Source organism: Elephas maximus, chromosome 3 (assembly GCF_024166365.1).
Source record: "Elephas maximus indicus isolate mEleMax1 chromosome 3, mEleMax1 primary haplotype, whole genome shotgun sequence".
NCBI lineage: Eukaryota > Metazoa > Chordata > Mammalia > Proboscidea > Elephantidae > Elephas > Elephas maximus.
In genome coordinates, this window is record NC_064821.1 from 74,060,246 (window position 1) to 74,078,108 (window position 17,863).

The window sequence follows — 17,863 nt, forward strand, 5'->3', positions numbered from 1 at the left end:
TGGGCGGATTGGCTGCAAAAGACCTCTTCAAAATGTTGAAAAGCAAGAATGTCACCTTGAGGACTAAGGTGTGCCTGACCCAAGCCTTGGTGTTTTCAATCGCCTCATATGCATGTGAAAGCTGGACAACGAATAAGGAAGACCTAAGAAGAATTGACGCCTTTGGAATTGTGGTGTTGGCGAAGAATATTAAATACACCATGGACTGCCAAAAGAAGGAACATATCTGTCTCGGAGAAAATATAACCAGAATGCTCCTTAGAAGCAAGGATGGCGAGACTATGTCTCACATACTTTGGACATGTTATCAGGAGGGATCAGTCCCTACAGAAGGACATCATGCTTGGTAAAGTGGAGGGTCAGCGAAAAAGAGAAAGACCCTCAAGGAGATGAATTGACACAGTGGCTGCAACAATGGTGTCAAGCATAGCCACAATTATGAGGCTAGTGCAGGACTGGGCAATGTTTTGTTCTGTTGTGCATAGGGTCACTATGAGTAGGTACTGACTCAATGGCACCTAACAACAAAGTTCCTGACTGGTCAGGTATTTTGTAGGATATGCCACTATTGGAGTTTGTCTGATGTTTTCCTCATGATAAACTGGGGTTACAGGTTATTGGGAGGAAGTCCACAGAGTTAAAGTATGCTGTTTTCATTACATTACATCATACTACATATCTGCATGATTTATGACTGTTGATATTGGCCTTGATCATCTGGCTGAGGCAGTGTTTGTCAGATTCCTCCATTGAATAGTTACTCTCTTTTCCCCCCTTTCCACTGGAAGGAAGTCAGTACGCACAGCCCATACCTAGGGAGTGGGAAGTGATGTTCGTCCTCCTCTGTGAGGGTAGAATATCCACGACAGGTAGTCCCCAATTTACAACATACTCGAGTTACGATGAACTGCACTTACGACTGTCATTTTTTTTGCAAATCTTTTCATTAGTAATATGTACTACATACAATGCTACAACATGCAATTTGCTGTTCATTCTCATGCCAACCCTCAAAGACAAATAAAGACTGAATTTATAAAGATACTGATAATAAAAGGCAATAATGAAAAAGAAATGAGGTATTCCACCTATGTCAGAAACTACTCACCATGGAGTCATCAGAACAGAACCCCATCGTAAGTCAGAGACTATCTGTATGTTATTTGGAATTCTACTTGAGAAATTTATCTCTTCTCTTCCATTGATTAATTTATGATCTCACTGAACCTGTCAACAATGCCATCGATTGGTATTTCTTTCACCCTCGTTTTTCTGGAAACTGGAAGGCCCTCCATTCTTCCCTGTCTGGGTCACCCCAGAGTCACTTTCCCCACCTGGCTGGGAAAGAGTGGCCTCCTCTGTGCTTTCCCACCCTGCCTTGTAATTCCAGTCATATCAGATCACACATGCTTATTGTGCCCTTGTCGGTGTCAGGCACTGGGCTTGGGGCTTGAGAGCAAACAGCCTACATGGGCCCTCCCCTCAAGTTGCTCATGGCATTTACCATCCTGGAGTTGATTCCCAGCCAAGGTGCCTTTACCATCATGCATAGCCAGTCCCCAACTATAAGTGGAGGCTTGCATGCCACTGTGATACTGAATATGTTTCAATGGAGCTTCCAGATGGACTAGGAAGAAAGGTCTGGAAATCTACTTCCAAAAAGCAGTCAATGAAAATCCTATGGATTACAAGTCTGATCTGCAACTGATCGTGGGGATGATGCAGGACCAGGCAGTGTTTCTTTCATTGTGCATGGGGTCACCACGAGTTGGGAGTCTCCTGGAAGGTATCTAACAACAACGGTAACGAGCTAGACTGGCCGCTCCATGAGGGCAGGAATTTTGCAGATCTTGTTCACAGCTCTGTCCCCAGGCAACCAGCACAGTGCCTGATATGTAGAGGTAATAAGTATCAACTAAACCGGGAAATGCTTCCTGGAGGGCAACAAGCACTGGTAGGCGACTGTGTGTGTGTTCTTCCCTGGCGAATGGGTGCTCCTTGAGGGCAGGGTCAGCCCTTATTCATCCTGGCCCAGAGGCTGGGTGGCCACGAGTGCCGCGGAAGTCTGAGCTAGTGAGAGGATCCAGGGACTGGCCGCCTCCTCAGGTAAAAGTGAAGTTTGGAAGCTGACATAGCCCGGGAGGCCGAATCAGGAGGACTTAGTGACTGATTGGCTGGGGAGGTGAGGCGGGAGGAGGAGTCATACACAGGATGGCTCTGAGGTCTGGAGCTGGGGGACAACCGATGCCACCTCTGATAGACTCTGCGAGAAGAGCCGCTGACAGCCTCAGGCGGCCCCACCCGTTGGGACTCGGGCCGGGGCCTACAGAAGGAGGGGTGTCCTGGGCTGTGCAAACTTCTGCCCCCCACTCCCAAGCCCTAATCTTAAAAAAAAAAAAAAAAAAAATTAAAACTAAAAACATCTTGGCCTGGATTTGGGGAATGATTGTTGGCTATCAAGTGTGGGGGTCGATTCTGCGAAGGAGACCCCCAGAGGCAGCCTGGCACCGCCTGGACTCCGCCTGGCCAGGGCCGTGGCCCGCCAGGCCCAGGTCCCCAGCCAGCCATCACCGGGGAGGCGGATGGCGAGGCGGCGGCCGGGCCTGGGCGGGACAATGGCCGCAGCCGCCGGGGCCCCGGGAGCCCCCGCGCTGGGGAAGGGGCTGTCCTAGGGCCGGGCGCCGGTGCCCTCCCCGCGCGGCACGGGCGGGCGGAGGGGGGCGAGGAGTTCCTTTGTGGTTCTGCCTCCGGCGCGGCGCGGGCGGGGGGCGCAGCGCAACTTTGCTAGGCTGCAACGGCGAGCGCGAGACGAGGCCCCGGGGCCCGAGGTGGGCCCCCAGCGCGCGGCCCGCCCCCCGCCCGGCCCCCTCCCCTCGCGCGCCGTAGCCAGCGCCCGGCGCTGCCCACTCGCGGGAACCCCCGGGGCTGGACCGGTTGCGCAGCCGGAGAGGCGGGGGCCCGACGCGGCCCCCCCCGGAGCCGGGCGCCTGGCGCGGGGGCTCGCCGAGCGCACCGGGGGCCGAGCGGCGTTGCAGACCCAGCCTCCCGCCGCCGCCGCCGCCGCCGCCGCCGCCGCTGCCTCGGCGCTTGCAGAACCCAGAAGTGAACAGCAGGCGACCCGGAAGGTTTGCGCGCGGCTCCGCACCGAGCCGGAGCCGGAGCCGGAGCCCGGAGCCCGGAGCCGGAGCCCCAGCCCGGCCCTCTTCGGGCCGCCGGGCGTGGGGCTGCGGCCGCGTCCCGGAGCCGCCGCCAGCACAGCCAGGTCCGTGCGGGCCCGGGGCGCGCGGGGAGCGGGCCCGGCGGCGGCAGGCGCCCTCCCGAGCGCCCGCCCGCGGGAAAGTTGCGGCGAGTTGCGGGCCGGGGCGCGGGCGCTGTCAGCGCGGGCGGGCCGCTCCGAGGGCCCGGGGCCGGCTGCGACTCGGGCCCGGCCCGAAGCGGCGACGGTGCGCGGGTAGGAAGTGTCCCCGGCGGCGTGTCTGGGTCTGGTCTCCGAGTGTGTGAGTGTGTGTGTGTGTGTGTGTGTTTTCTTAAGCCGGGCTATTCAAACCTGCTGCAGTTCTCCGGTAAACAATGATTCATGGGGCTTAATGCAAATAAACGGATTGCAAACGGCGCGGTTCGCGCACTTTGCAGCCGGGCCGGTGGGGCGGCCAGCGCCGGATTTCTCCCTTTTTTTGCAGATCTGCAGAATATGGCGTCCCTGTCCTGTTTTAAAAATAAGCCAGGCTGCCATTTTTGTTTTTCTTTTGTCTGAAAATTTTAATAAAACTGTCTGAGAATGTGGGAGAGGCGGCTGGAAGCAGAGGGGGCACCCAAAGGGTTGGCTTTTTTCCTTTTCTTTGGCGAGAGCCGCGAGCCTTTCGGGGAGGTGAGACACAATGCAATTGCACTTTAAAGAAAAAAAAAAAAAAAAGGAAGCCGCTGGGCGATTTGGGGGGGAGGATTGGGAATTTAAAGTTAACTCCGAAAGTTTTCTTCTTTTTTTTTTTTTAAAGCTTTTTTTTTTTTTTTTTGGAAGGCGGTGAAATGCCGCGAAAGGATCTCGGGGCCCATTCCCACCCCCTAACCAGCCGCCTTTGCAGGATTTTTGGGAAAAGTTAACTGACGGTTTTCTCATTGCTGCGCCGGGGAATGCGGAGGGTTGGAAATGGGGGGCTTGGGGGTGGCCGGGAAACGTCTCTTGGAAGGGCCTCTATAAAACTGGCATTGTAAGGAATTACATCCCCAGATTTGGAGGAGAAGACTGGCAATAAGGCTTGGAGTGGGCCCGGGGTTTCCAGCTAAGACCCCCGGCTTTAGGAAGTAAAACGACTTCCCCCACCCCCCCACCCTATCCCCCGGCAGTGTGGACCTCACCGAGCTGTGTGTTTGGGGTGGGCCTGTGCCCTTCATGGGTGGCCTGGCCTCACTGTAGGCAAGAATTTTGCACTTGGCGCTGGGGTGACCGACCCTAAGACCCTTGGGGCAAATGTGCTTGGCGGTTTGCAGTTGGAAAACCCCTTCCCAGGCCTGGTGGGCCTCCTGACCCCCGACGGTGGCGTGTGGTGGTGAATGCCTGGTGGTGGGCTCTGGGCTGGGTGCAGGCCTGCAGCCCCTGTGGGTCCTGTTTGAGAGGAGGGGCCAGTCTGGGAATGAGGGGTTACAGTCCCAGAATTCTGAGTCTCTCCCCTTTGTGTGCTCCTTCCCCTTTCTGTCACTCCTGCCCAGGACCCTGGAGGCTCTTCTGTTGGAGGCAGTTTGGACTTCGGTTAAGTTCCTGAGGTATCTTGCTGGACAGGTCAGGGCCTGCTAGCTCTTTGGGCTGCAGAGAGGGTCTGAAGGCCAGGCTCGAAAAGTCTAGGGTGGCTGGCAATACCCGAGGTACCAAGGCAGGGTTAGGCCTGGCTGAGACCTTTCCCTGTTGGGAAAATTTGTCTGTCCTGGGAGGACCCTATACTCTGCTAATGAGCCTGCCTAGTCCCTACCTCAGCACCTCCAGGAGGTGAGACCCCTCAAGTCTCACTCCTGGCCTATATCCTGGCTCTGCTGGGCAGTGTGAGCTCTCTGAGGACAGAGTCAGGGACTGAGGGCTGGGTTTCAGGGCTGCAGAATTTGACATGCCTCGGCCAGAGGGGACCAAGCCAGGCATTTTTTAGGTGGAGAAACTGAGGTCCAGAGAGGGGAAGTGACTTGCCCAAAGTCATACTGCCAGTTAGAAGGAGAGCTGAGACAGGGACCCAGGTGTTCAGGCTCCCACTTCTGAACACTCTCCACTGCTCTCCATGAGGTGTCCTGGCCACTGGAAGATTCATTTTGAACAGAACTGGACTGGAATGTGACAGCACACCCCCGACCCTGCCCTCTTACTGTAATCCCTTCAGAGTGAATCGCACTTTACAGTTCGTATAGTGTGGCGCATGGTTGCTATCACATCAGTTTCTCCCAGAAACCCTGTGGAGGGGAAATTGTCAAGGTGAGATCATTATCCCCTTTTTAAAATTTAGGCAGCTGAGGCTTGGAGAGGTTGAGCAGTAGCAGGGTCCCATCTAGGACCAGATTCCTGGTCTCCTGTCTCCTTTCCTCCTGAGTGCTTCAGGCTCTGGAACACTCAGCGGGATGTGAACCATTCTACCCACCACTAGGTTCCATTGAGCCCAGGAGAGCCTTGATTGCTGCTGCTGCTGCTGATGGGCCATAGGCACTATAATGGCCAGTGCTTGGCAGAGACCTGAGTTTGTCCTAAGGGCTGAGGATTGGGCTATCCTGGGGTCTTGAGGAATGAAGACAAAATGGCCCTAGGTGGAAAAGAGGAAGCTAGAGTGTGGGTGAGGCATGGACTGAGTATGAAGCTAGCATGGCCCCAGCCCTTCCCTGGGCAGACATTTTATGGCTCTGCTTCTCAGTAAAGTAAGGAGTCATTTATTCCTTCATTTGTTTACTAACCTGCCATTGGCTAGTTTATTCATTAATTTATTTGCTAGATCACCCCTCTATTCCTTCATTGCACATTCATTAGTTTATCAGTTATTTCAGTAGTCTGTCCATCCATCCATCCATCCATCCATTCGTTCGTTCATCCATCCATCTGTCTGTCCATCCAATCCCTGACTCATCCAGCCTAGATTAGACACTGACATGTAAGATACAAGCCCAGGCCTTTGGGCTTTAAAGCCAACAGGGAAGATGAAGACTGCAGATGCAGAAAACACTAGCCAGGGCAGTATTCACTGGGTGCTACCTGGGCCCCCAGGGAAGGTCTCTTGGTGAAGAAGAGGAGGCTTGAAAACATCAGAGAAGTTACACAGACCATCCTGATGATAGATTTGGGTCCTGGGATCAAGTCCCATTTGTGCCACATTTGTGTGACCTTGGGCACATTCTTCCCCTCTCTGAGCCTTGGTTTCCTTGTCTCTAAAATGGGGTACTCTCTGTGAATCTCTTACGGGTTTTGAGAGTAACAATGAGACAGTGTCTGGAATGTCTCCCAGCCCTGGCCAGGAATGTGGTAGGAGTTCAGTATATACCAACTGAATTTTAAGTTCTAGATCCTACCTTGATTTTGAAAACCATCATGGTGTTTACAGAATGAGCCAAGTGATCTGGGGACCCTGAAAGCCCTGCTCTGCCTTGTTGTTCCCCTTGAAACTCTTCCGATGTTTCTCTAGGCATTTAGAAGGAAAAAAAAAAATATCCAAAGTCCCGTCTGAGCCAGGTCTGCAAGGCCCTACCTGGTCTGGCCCCTGCCCACCTCTCACCCTCAACTCTCCCCCTACCCATCTCGCTGTCCCCAGCTGTCCATGTCACCATCCCCAGCCCCAGCGGCTTCTTTCTGCTCCTTGAGTTTACAAAGCTTGTTGGCCGGGCTTTGCATGTTCTGCTCCTCTGCCTGGAACGCTTTTCCCTAAATCTTTGTGTGGCTGGCACCTTCTTATCTCACAAGTCTCAACTCAGACGTCACCTCCTCAAAGGGGCTTCCCTGACCACATGCTTTAAAGCAGCTTCTTGCTGTCACTCTCTGTCACATCAGCCTCTTATTTTCTTTTGTGAGTCTTATCAGTATCGGAAATTATCTCATTTATTTGTTTGTTTGTACTTCTTGCCTGTCTACTGCAACATGCTTAAGCCCCATGCAGACAAGTGAGCAGGTGGTTCCAGCATGGTGGGGCTGGGACTTCTGTAGAGGTGAGGAAATGCATGAGGCCCAGGTGTGGCGGCAGCCTGGCAGCCAAGCAGGGCCTAGGAGATGAAGTTACACCAAGATCTGTCCTCCCCTTCCCCTGGGAGGCTCAGGGCTGTTGTTAGGAAATAACGAGATGATTCAATCACAGAACCTAAGACTCCCAGACTCTTCCAATCTCAGAGCCTTAACATCTTGCGAAGCTCTCCGCCTTAGAACATTTGACACTCAGGGTCTTAGCGTGGTCCAGTCTTGGATTTAGAATCTAACAAAATGGACTCTCACTGTCTTATTTATTTAAGTGCCCACTTTCTGCCAGGTCATGTTCTAAAAGGCTTTATAAATATTAAGGCATTTAATCCTCATTGTTAAAAACAAAAACAACAAACCCATTGCCACTGAATCGATTCTGACACATGGCGACCCCATGTGTTACAGAGAAGAATTGTTCCGTTGGGTTTTCTTGGCTGTAATCTTTATGGAAGCAGATCACCAGGCCTTTATCCTGAGGCACTGCTGGGTGGGCTCGCACTGCCAACATCTAGCTTAGCAGTCAAGTGCAAACCGTTTGTGCCACTCGGAGACTTTCTTTATTGTTACCACTCCCATTTTACAGATGAGGGAACTGAGGCACTGAGGGGTTAGGTAACTTGACTGAGTTCGTGGAGTTCCCAACGTGATGTTGTTGGGATGTGAGCCCAGAACTTGGCTTAACAGCTCCTACCAACTCCTGCTTAGAATTCCTCAGCTGTTGAGGGGAAGCCCAACCTCACCCAACCCCTGTGCAGAGCAGGCATCCACTTCCCACGTCCTTGACAAAATGGTCCCTAATCTCTGGTAGAAATCCCCCTCCAGTGATGGGGAGCCCTTTCCTCACTAAGGCCCCATCCTCCCATTGCCAGACTGTTCTCATTGCTGGAAAGATTTTCCTCTTTTCAAAGCATGCAGTGCTGCACCTCTCCTGTGAATAATGCCTGTGCAGCGATGGTAGTGTTATGATTTCCCAGCCTTTGACCTTGTAGCTTCACAGCTTCAGCTGCCTCGTTCTCCCTTTCCCCCCACCCCTGACTCATGGGCTCCTGAGGGCAGGCAGCCTCAGTGCTCAGTGTTGCATGTGTGAATGAATGAATGAGCATGTGCACAAAGAATGTGTGACTTCTCAGTATTTCCTGAGTTCCTCCTATCTCTGTAACACCGTACTGGGCCCTTGTCCAGGGTATTGGACAGGCTTAGTGTACTTGGGAAAAGAAGACATAGTTACTTCTCTGCGTAGCCCCAATGAAGTCTATGCATGAGGAGCTTTATATACACAATTCCTGGAGAAGTATCGGAGATCTAAAGTCACGCGCTGTTAGGAGAGAGGTAGATGTCACAGGTCATGTAGTCACACCCTGTTTTACTGACTGGGGGAACTAAATCAGGAAAGGAGAGAGGCGGGCCTTGTCCAAGGCCACACGCGTCTTCTGATGCTTTCCCTGGTGGGCTTTCTGCTCCCCAGGTGCTTACAGGTCGCCGCAGTATCAGTTCTAGGGTTCGAGGGCAGGAAAAAGCCCTTGTTGAGGAAGCTATTCCCCTCTATAGCCTCATCTGTAAAATTTTCTCATCTCTACAATGGGGGTAACATTCCTGGGCACATGGGCTGCTATGAGGAGAGATGAGGGCCCAGCATTGTGCTGGCCCTTGGGTGGGATTGGGGAAGTGGGCTGTGATGGAAGTAGGCTGGGGGCTATCGTAGTAAGACAGCTCCTGGGAACCTGGGGCTGGAACTGGGTTTTGGAGGCTGGGTAGGATTTAGGGAGGTAGCTGCCAGAGTAGGGTCTTTGGTAGGTAAGGTGTGTATGTGGGAAGGTCTGAGGGATTTGGTTCTGGGGCCCAACGAGTCCTGTGTAGTCTCCGTCTTTACCATGTGGCCATAAGGATGTCCTTGGGGTAGGGTCCTCACCATCTGGGTCCTTTTCTGGGCTTTGGGCAAAGGCTTCAGGCTCCTTGCTCTGGGTTCAATGGGGGTCACCTCCAGACACACATGCTCACACATATCCACACTATCATTTATTCTATGGCTACCCCTGATGCTACCCCACTACCCCATCTTGGCCAATTTGGGGTGCCCCCCTGCTATTTCAGAAAACACCACAGATGCCCTGAATCAGGTCCTCTGGGCCAGAAGTTCAGGAGACACATTGGCCAGTGTGTGTATCCCACACACAATACATGCACATCACACAGGAACCCACACATACATTCATGACACCCACAGGTTTACAGGTGCATATATTCCTGTACACCCTCCCAGGAAACTACACAAACAGCATGGACCTGCTCATCCTCGTGTGGTCGCACACGTGTGTACACATCTGTGCACACACTCCTGTTCATCATTTGCACACGACTGTGCTCACCCAGTGCACTCGTGCTCACATGTATTTTTACACCAAGCTGCATCCTGCCTGCACACATTCATTGACACCCAGGAGACTGCAGCCTCACATTCTGGGCTTTGTACATGGGCCCTCATGCACACCCTTGCGTGCACGCACACGTGTACCTGCACCCTGCCTGGATCTGCTTGGCGCAATGGAGCAGGTAGCTCATTTTCGTCTCCCACCTTCACTCGGCAATATTTCTTTAGCATTTGCTATATGCTGGAACCTGTGCTAATTGCGGAGGAGCCCTGGTGGCGCAGTGGTTAAGAGCTTAGCTGCTAACCAAAAGGTTGGCCGTTCGAATCCAGGAGCCACTCCTTGGGAACGTTATGGGGCAGTTCTACTCTGCCCTATAGGGTTGCTATGAGTTGGAATCAACTTGACAGCAACGGAGTTTTTTTGGTGCTAGTTGCTGGGGATGGGAGTGAGGAAAACTGACATGGTCCCTGCCCTGGTCGGAGACAGACATCATACAAAAGATCACACCAATGAGTATATGATGATGGATTTTGGTAAATGATAGGAAGGAATTTTTTTCTATGATGGAAGCTTCCCTGTTGCTACATACTTTTAGGTTTACTATGTGAGCGATGATAATGGTGTGTGTAGAGGGGAGTGCTTATGGGAGGACGTGATACCTGAACAGTGACCTGAAGCTAGCCAGGGGAAGGGCATTGCAGGCAGAGGGAACAGCCTAGGCAAAGGCCCTGAGGTGGGAAAGCACTTGGCATAATCAAGGAACATGGAGGAAGGGGCAGCAGTGAAACCAAGGTGAGGGAGGATAGACTGGGTGGGGGTGTAAGAGATGAGGAGGTAGGTGGGGCCTAGTCTGGCGAGGGGCGGGGGGCCTTTGGTAGGTCTTCCTTAACCTGTTTGCTCCCACCCACACCTCCACCCCAAGCCCTCCTCACCACTCCCTCTGACCAGTCCAACCCTCCACTGGCTGCACTGGCTTGCTCAGGGCCCATTCTGTCCCTGGCCTCCACCCTAAGCCTGAGACCTGTCTGACCTGCCCCACAGGCAACCTTTCCCAGGGGTCCTCAGGATACAGCATGGGAGTGGCTTTATGACCACCCACCAGGGACTCCAAGCACAGGACCCCTGGGACCAGGCTAGGAAGGCTCTGGTGGCCAGGCCAGAAGCCGGGGTTCAGGAGTCTGCTTCCCTGTTTTGACTTAATCCCAGACCTAGGTCTCTGTCAATCAGCAGGGCAGTCCCTGTGAGTCCTGCAAGCTGCTCAGAGCTGCTGCACCCCCGCCACGTGGTTAGCATACTGGTTGCGGGTCTTTGGAATATTGGGAAGGGAGCCCTGGTGGCCCAGTGGTTAAGGGCTCCGTGGCTAACCGAAAGTCAGCAGTTTGAACCCACCAGCTGCTGTGCGGGAGAAAGATGTGGCAGTCTGCCTCCTTAAAGATCACAGCCTTGGAAACCCTATGGGGCAGTTCTACTCTGTCCTATAGGGTCTCTATGAGTTAGAATGGACTCGATGGCAATGGATTTGGTTTTTTTGGTTTCCCTTATGCCTTAGAGAAACCCTGGTGGTGTGGTGGTTAAGAGATACATCTGCTAACCATAAAGGTCAGCAGTTCGAATCCACCAGGTGCTCCTTGGAAACCCTATGGGGCAGTTCTACTCTGCCCTTTAGGGTCGCGATTTTTTTTTTTTTTTTTTTATGAGTCAGAATTGACTTGACGGCAACAGGTTTGGTTTTAGTTTTATGCCTTAGAGAACCTAACAACAACAGACGTAGAGTCCTTATTGTGTGCCAGCCACTATTCTAAAAGCTTTATATATATTAACTCATTTAATTTTTTTAACAACCCTGTGGAGATACCATTATCACTTCCAGTTTACAGATTAAAAAAACCAAGCCTCAGGAATTTAGGTAACAATCCCAAGGGCACAACTGAGCTTCAAACTTGGGCTAGTTGAATCTGTGCTCTTAACCTCTGAGTTGCCACATTGCCCCTTTGAGGGTCTGGGAACCACAGGTCATGATTTAGTCAAAGCCCTACCTTTTGTAGAGGAAGAAGTGGAGGTCCAGAGGGGGGTAGCCTTACCAAGGCCATACAGCAAGCCTATGGCAGAGGGTCCTAGCCTCCTCTGCCCCTTGCCAGCTGCATGACTTTGGGCAGATTATGTACCTCTCCGAACCTCATTTCTGACTCCAAAAAGGAAGAAGTTACTGTAGATGCCAGAGGATGGGGACCTTTGCAGGACAGGGAGGGCTGTAACTGAGAAAAAAACAAAGGGTTGGGGTTTCTGAGGTACCCTGGGTATTGGCTTTATAATGTCATTAGTTGTATAAGTTTTAAGCATCTCTTTGAATGCATATTAAATTTTGAAATGTTCGCAGCATCTACATCACTGGGTCATTAAGTGGTAGGATGAGAAATGCTTAGGAAGCATCCAACAGTGCCTGGCACGGAGGAAGTGCTCAGCTGCTATCACCATCATCATCATTTCATGCTGGCAGAAGGAGCTCCCTGTGGAGATGAGAGCTGGGGGCTGGCTCCCTGGGTAAAAGAAGGTGGAGAGGGGCATGTGTTCAGAATATGCAGAACATTCTCTCAGCCCTGAGAAGGGTGTCCTGGTCCATTCCCCAGATGAGGGCACTGAGGCTTCAGAGAGGGTCACTACCCTGGGTGTCTCTGGGCGACTGAGGAGGGGCAGCTTCCCAGCTCCCGTTGACCAAGGAGGGCCAGGCAGTGGCCCCCTCCAGTTTGATGAGCTCTGCCATCACAGTGAAAACAGGCCTTCCCAGCCCCACAGGGCACCGGAAACCCAGCCTAATTGGATCCAGGACCCTCGGGAGCCTAGCTCCTCACAGGAAGTTCCCAGGAGCGAGTTTCCAAGGCTGGCCTGGCCTGGCTGGGGTCTTGGGGGTGAGGTAGGGGGCAGCAGCTGGGGTGCACGGATCTGGGCTTCGCGGAGTTGGGCCACATGGAAGGCAGAGGGGTCATGGGAGGTACACTTTGAGCATGGGAGCCTAGAGGATCCTGGAAGATGAGAAACCTCAGCTTCTCTCTTGGGCCATCTCCTGCTTGTCCTCCCACAGGCCATGCTTCTGTCCCCACAACAGCCTGCCCAACTAAAACCTTGACCACGGCCCTCCCCTGCTTACAGACCCCCCACAGCTGCCTACCGCCTTCTTCTGCCAGCGCCTCAGCCTGGAGCTCTGGCCCTTTATAAACTGCCCCCTGCTACTGCTACCTTTCTTCCCCTGCAAGCTCCTGCCCTCTGCCCACACCAGACGAGCATGCTTTCCTGCCTCTGGGTTTTGCAGGTGCAGCCCTCTTACCTGGTGAACCCTTACCTGGAGTCTTTCTCTTGAAATCTCCCCTTCCCCCCATCTGCAAGTCCCACCTTCTAGAAGTCTTTGTTTATCTTTCAGTGAGTTGAGCTCACCACTCATTGTCCCCATCTCCTCCCGCAGGAGCTTGTTGCCTCTCCCTGGGCCGGGAGCCATGTTTGAGAACCCTTTGCCACCCCAGGAAGCCTGGCAGTTTTCCATGCCTTTGCACACGCCACCCCTCTGCTCGGAAAGCACTCCTGGCCAACTTCTCAGTCTCCAGGGCCCCCTGGGAAGTCCCTTCCTCTCAGTGATGCGCTCTGTGAACATTTATTGAGTACCTAGTGTGGACTGGGGAAACCCTGGTTGCATAGTGGTTAAGGGCTGCGGCTGCTAACCAAAAGGTCAGCAGTTTGAATCCACCAGGCGCTCCTTGGAAACCCTATGGGGCAGTTCTACTCTGCCCTTTAGGGTCGCTATGAGTTGGAATTGACGCAACAGGTTTGGTTTTATTTTGGTTTTTAGTGTGGACTGGAGGGAGCCTTGGTGGCGCAGTGGTTAAGAGCTACAGCTGCTAACCAAAAGGGTGGCAGTTCAAATCCACCAGGCACTCCGTGGAAACCCTATGGGGCAGTTATGAGTTGGAATCAACTCGAAGGCAGTGGGTCAGTAGTATGGATTAAGCACTTGAGTACCCACTCTGTGGCAGGCACTTGACTCTGAGCTGCAGCGTGACCCTGTCCTCCTGGGTCACGACTCCCTGGGAGATGGACCTGGAGGGAGTATTTGGAGGCTCAGTGCAAAGGTGGGGTGGGGAGAATGCAGGGGGCTGTGGGAGCAGGTAACAGGGAGGCCTCATTCCTACTGGAAACTGAAAGTGACCTTTAAGCTGAGACCTGGTGGAAGAGCCGGGTGAGCTGTGGGGCCAGGTCAGGGTGAGGAGGTGTACCCAAGAACCAGAGCCAGGCCTTGCTCTCGGGGAGCTCACAGTTTTCTTGGAAGACTGGACTGACAAGTAGCGGCCAATGCTAGGACAGTGGGATCTGAGGGAGCTCCATAGCCTTGGAGGGGGTGGTGATGCGCGAGCTTAGTTGTGCTGATTGATGGGAACCCGGCAGCGGTCCAGCTGGGCCATGTGGCCCGGGTGGTGGGCACAGCCTGTGCAAGGCGTGGTGGCATGAGAGAGCAACCCACTTTGATGGAGCTGCAGGTGCCATAGTGGGGCTGGATTGAGGGGTGCTGTGGAGACACAGGTGCTGGGATGAATGTGGCTGGCGGGGCACCCAGCCTTAGCAAAGTTCCCTGGGTACCTTTGCTTGGGAGTTTTAACTGTATCCCCAAAGTGAAGGGAACTCAAGTTGGATTTTAAGTGGGGGAGTAAGTGACTGGGTCAGGCTTTCCCCTGGCCTGGTTTCCTCCTGTGATACCAGCTAGCTGAACCCCCTAGATGGAGTCCTTTCCTGACTCCACTCTTGGGTTGGACCTGGGATGAGACTAGAGGCTTGCTGTGGGCCTTTGAGCAAGCCTCTGCCCTTCCCTGAGCCCCTCTGTCCTGGGTGAACCACTGGGGCCTGAGGCAGAAATCCATGTGGGCTGCTAGGGGTGGAGTGGGAAGGTGGGGAGCTTGGGGGCAGTGACTTACTAGGCCAAAGTTTGCTGAACCTTTAACTTTATCAAAAACATTCCTTAAGAAAGTCACCTAATCACCCTGCAGAAAAATCAGAGAATAGGGAAATGAAACACACAAGACCCCCAAGCCTGAAGCACCAACAGCTGTTAGCATTTTGGTATTTCCTTCCACTGTCCTCTCAGCACCCAGTTCTTATGTAAATATCATAGCTCAAAGGTCCCTAGGTGGCGCGAACGGTTTGTGCTCAACTGCTAACCTAAAGGTTGGCAGTTTGAACCTAAGCAGCGGTACTGTGGAGGAAAAAACTGGCAATCTGCTTTCGTTAAGATTATAGCCAAGAATACCCTATGGACCAGTTCTGCTCGGTAACACATGGGGTTGCCATGAGTCAGAATCGACTCGACGACAGCTAACAACAACATCGCTGCTCTATCTATACGAATAGTTTTTATCTTGCCTTTTCCTCCTGCTGCTGTATCAGAGGTGTTTTCTAAATGACTACAGGCTGGTTTTTAATCCTTTTTAGTCCATCTAGTGGGTGAAGGGCATGGGTTCCGGAGCCTGACTGGGTTCAAATCCCACACTTACTGCTTGACTCTGGGCAAGTTACCTAATCTGTCTGTGCCTCAGTTCCTTCTAGGGTTGATACCAAAAAAAAACGTAAAAGAAAATAAAAACCATTACTGTTGAGTCAATTCCGATTCGTAATGACCCTATAGGACAGAGTAGGACTGCCCCACGGGGTTTCCAAGGAGCAGCTGGTGGATTCAAACTGCCAGCCTTTTGGTTAGCAGCCAAACTTTTAACCACTGAGCACCAGGGTTTCCTGTAGGGTTGATAAGAGTATTTAATGAGTCATTACCATGTCAACATTGGGCACCACTAACCATTTGATACTATGTCACTGTGTAGGATGATCTACAGAGCCATCTTCCCCATTGTTTAAAATTTTGGCCGTTCCAGGTTTTTGCTCTCGTAAAAAACTGCTGAAACAAAGCGCATAAAGCTTTGTGTGTAAAGCTTTTTCTACATTTGGGTTATTTCCAAGAATGGGATCCCTAGGCCAGAAGGTCTGAAAATTTTTAGAGCTCTTCACACATATCGCTAGATTGCTTTTAGAAATGATCGTTCCAGTTGACGTTCCCACCAGTAATGCATGAGAGTGCCCATTTCACCATAGCCTCACCAACACTGGGAATTATCATTTTCTTTTTGCTGTTTTAACAGGTGAAGCTCATTTAGTTTTCACTGCTAGGGAAGCTGAACCATTTTCTGTTTATTAACCGTTAACATACTTTTTGGGTTTGCTAGTCTTTACCATCACACACAGTTCCTGCTCAGATCAATTAGGAAGACAAAACTTAGATACAGGAAATGGGGAACAGGGTGACACAGGGGACAACATGGTACAAGGGTGAGTGGAGCTGACTCAGAGGAGAGGGAGGGGGCTTTCCTCTATCCATACTATGACATTTTCAATTCCTAGTATTCATTCATTCATTCAAACATTTATCAGGCACTGTGCAGGGCATGGGCCCCTGGTGGCACTGTTGGTTAAGTGCTTGGCTGCTAAACGAAATGCTATTCAAGTCCGCCCAGAGGCACCTTGGAAGAAATGCGTGGTGATCTACTTCGTAAAAATCAGGCATTGGAAACCCTATGGAGCGCAGTTGTACTCTTACACAGGTGGGGTTACCATGCGTTGGGATTGACTTGACAGTAACTGGTGGTGGTGGTGTGAGGCAGAAACAGCAAATGACTCAGTCGTGACACCACCCTGACAGAACTCATGTTAAGCATAGAGACGGCTGAGAAAACAGACAGAAAGTGGAGTGATGAATGCTCTGATGGTGGAAATCAGGGTACAAAGGGAGCAGAGGAGAGAGGCACCCAGCACAGCCCAGGAGGTAGAGGTGGAGCAGTCCCAGAAGGCTCTCAGGAGAAAGTGGCCTGTAAGCTGGGGCCAGAGGGATAAGAAGGAGTTAATGAGGCAAATGGGGGAGGACAGAAGGCTCCTCCAGGAGAAGAGGAGAAGGCAGTATGACAGAAGGTGAGGAAGTGAGAAGGGAAGTAGAGCATTTGGGGAACTGGGAGACTCTTGGTTTGGCCAGGCACAATGTGAGGCCAAAGAGGTCAGCAGGGGCCAGACATGCAAGTTCAGAGGAATCCAGACCTTTTTCGTAGCGAAGTAGGGAGCTGTGGAAGAGTCTAAGCAGGGGAGGCTTGTGATCTGATTCACATTTTACAGAGAGCACAGCGACTGCAGTAAGGGAGTGGAGTGGGTGCTGACAGAGGGAGTGGGGAAACCTGGGAGGAGGCTCTTGCAGTAGCTGAGGCCAAAGATGAAGGGGACCTGGACTGAGTACCCTGTGGAATCCTACCACCTTCAAAGTAGAGACTGAATGTCACCTCCAGGCAGCCCTTCTTGATACCCCCCAACCTCAGGTCACAGGTGCCTTGAGTGGGAGTGGGGGAGGGACTGTGCAGGGCCTGGCATTCTGCAGTCAATTGAGTGCCTGCCATCAGCTGACCCTGACCTGCTCCTCTGTGCCTCCCTGGACCCCTCCTGGGCTACTGATCACTCTTTCTTTTTTAAGAATAAATTTATTGTTTTCATTACAAAAGCAACTGAAGGGCATTACAGAGAATTTGGAAATCAGAGAAACAAAAGACAAAAAGCAGATCAACCCCAGCCGCCTCCCCCAGCACTCCCAGCCTCCCTCCGGGCGTGGCTTCCTGCAGCTTTCTTTTTCTGACGCAGGTTTTTATTTTTGCCTCCTTGTAATCACAGTGTCTGGGCAGTTTTGGGTCCTGCTGTCTCCTGTCCGCTTTGTTGGGAGCTAGTTCCCATGTGGCCGTGGGGGTCTGGACAGATCTCATATTTAGTATCTGTGGGATAGTCCAGGGTGTAAGTTGCTTGATGGCACCCCTCTGCCTTGCAGTGGGCAAGCCTAGTCCCATTCCATCCTGGGCTGCGTGTCCTCTTTGTGTCCACTTGTCCAGGTCGAAACCTCCCCAGGCCACAGGACCTGGCACCTGTTGTCCCCCACCCCCATCCCAGTGGAGCTTGCTGGGCTGGCCTTGGAGGCTACCCCTCCTGGGAGACAGACTTGGTTTCAAATCCCGACTTGGCTCTTTGACCTCAGACAAGTTACTTAAATTCTCTGGACCTCAGTTTCCTCATCTGTACAATGGGTCTATTGTAACACTAAAATTATGGATGTAATTCTGTAATTATGTCCTCGTTCATTATAAGTGCTCAAGAAGAGGTAGTTGATATTATTATACTTTTTCATTCTGCAAAGAGTTTCTGGGACCATCTTGGGCTAGCTGCTGGAAATGACAGGTGAGTGAGCACTAAC

The 17,863-nt window shown here is 52.2% G+C and overlaps 1 protein-coding gene across 3 annotated transcripts in view; it reads left to right on the forward strand.

Moving 5' to 3' along the window:
• The first annotated feature begins 2,911 nt into the window (after positions 1-2,911).
• The window catches only part of ZNF362 (zinc finger protein 362), a 45,958-nt gene continuing 31,006 nt past the window's right edge, over positions 2,912-17,863 (forward strand). The window contains exon 1 of one of the 3 annotated variants that reach the window (XM_049878675.1): positions 2,912-3,262. The gene's annotated coding sequence lies outside the window, so the exon portion shown is untranslated. Of the gene's footprint in view, positions 3,263-3,300; positions 3,452-10,398; positions 17,848-17,863 lie in introns of those variants that run through there. The other 2 variants (XM_049878677.1, XM_049878678.1) reach the window with 2 other exon arrangements.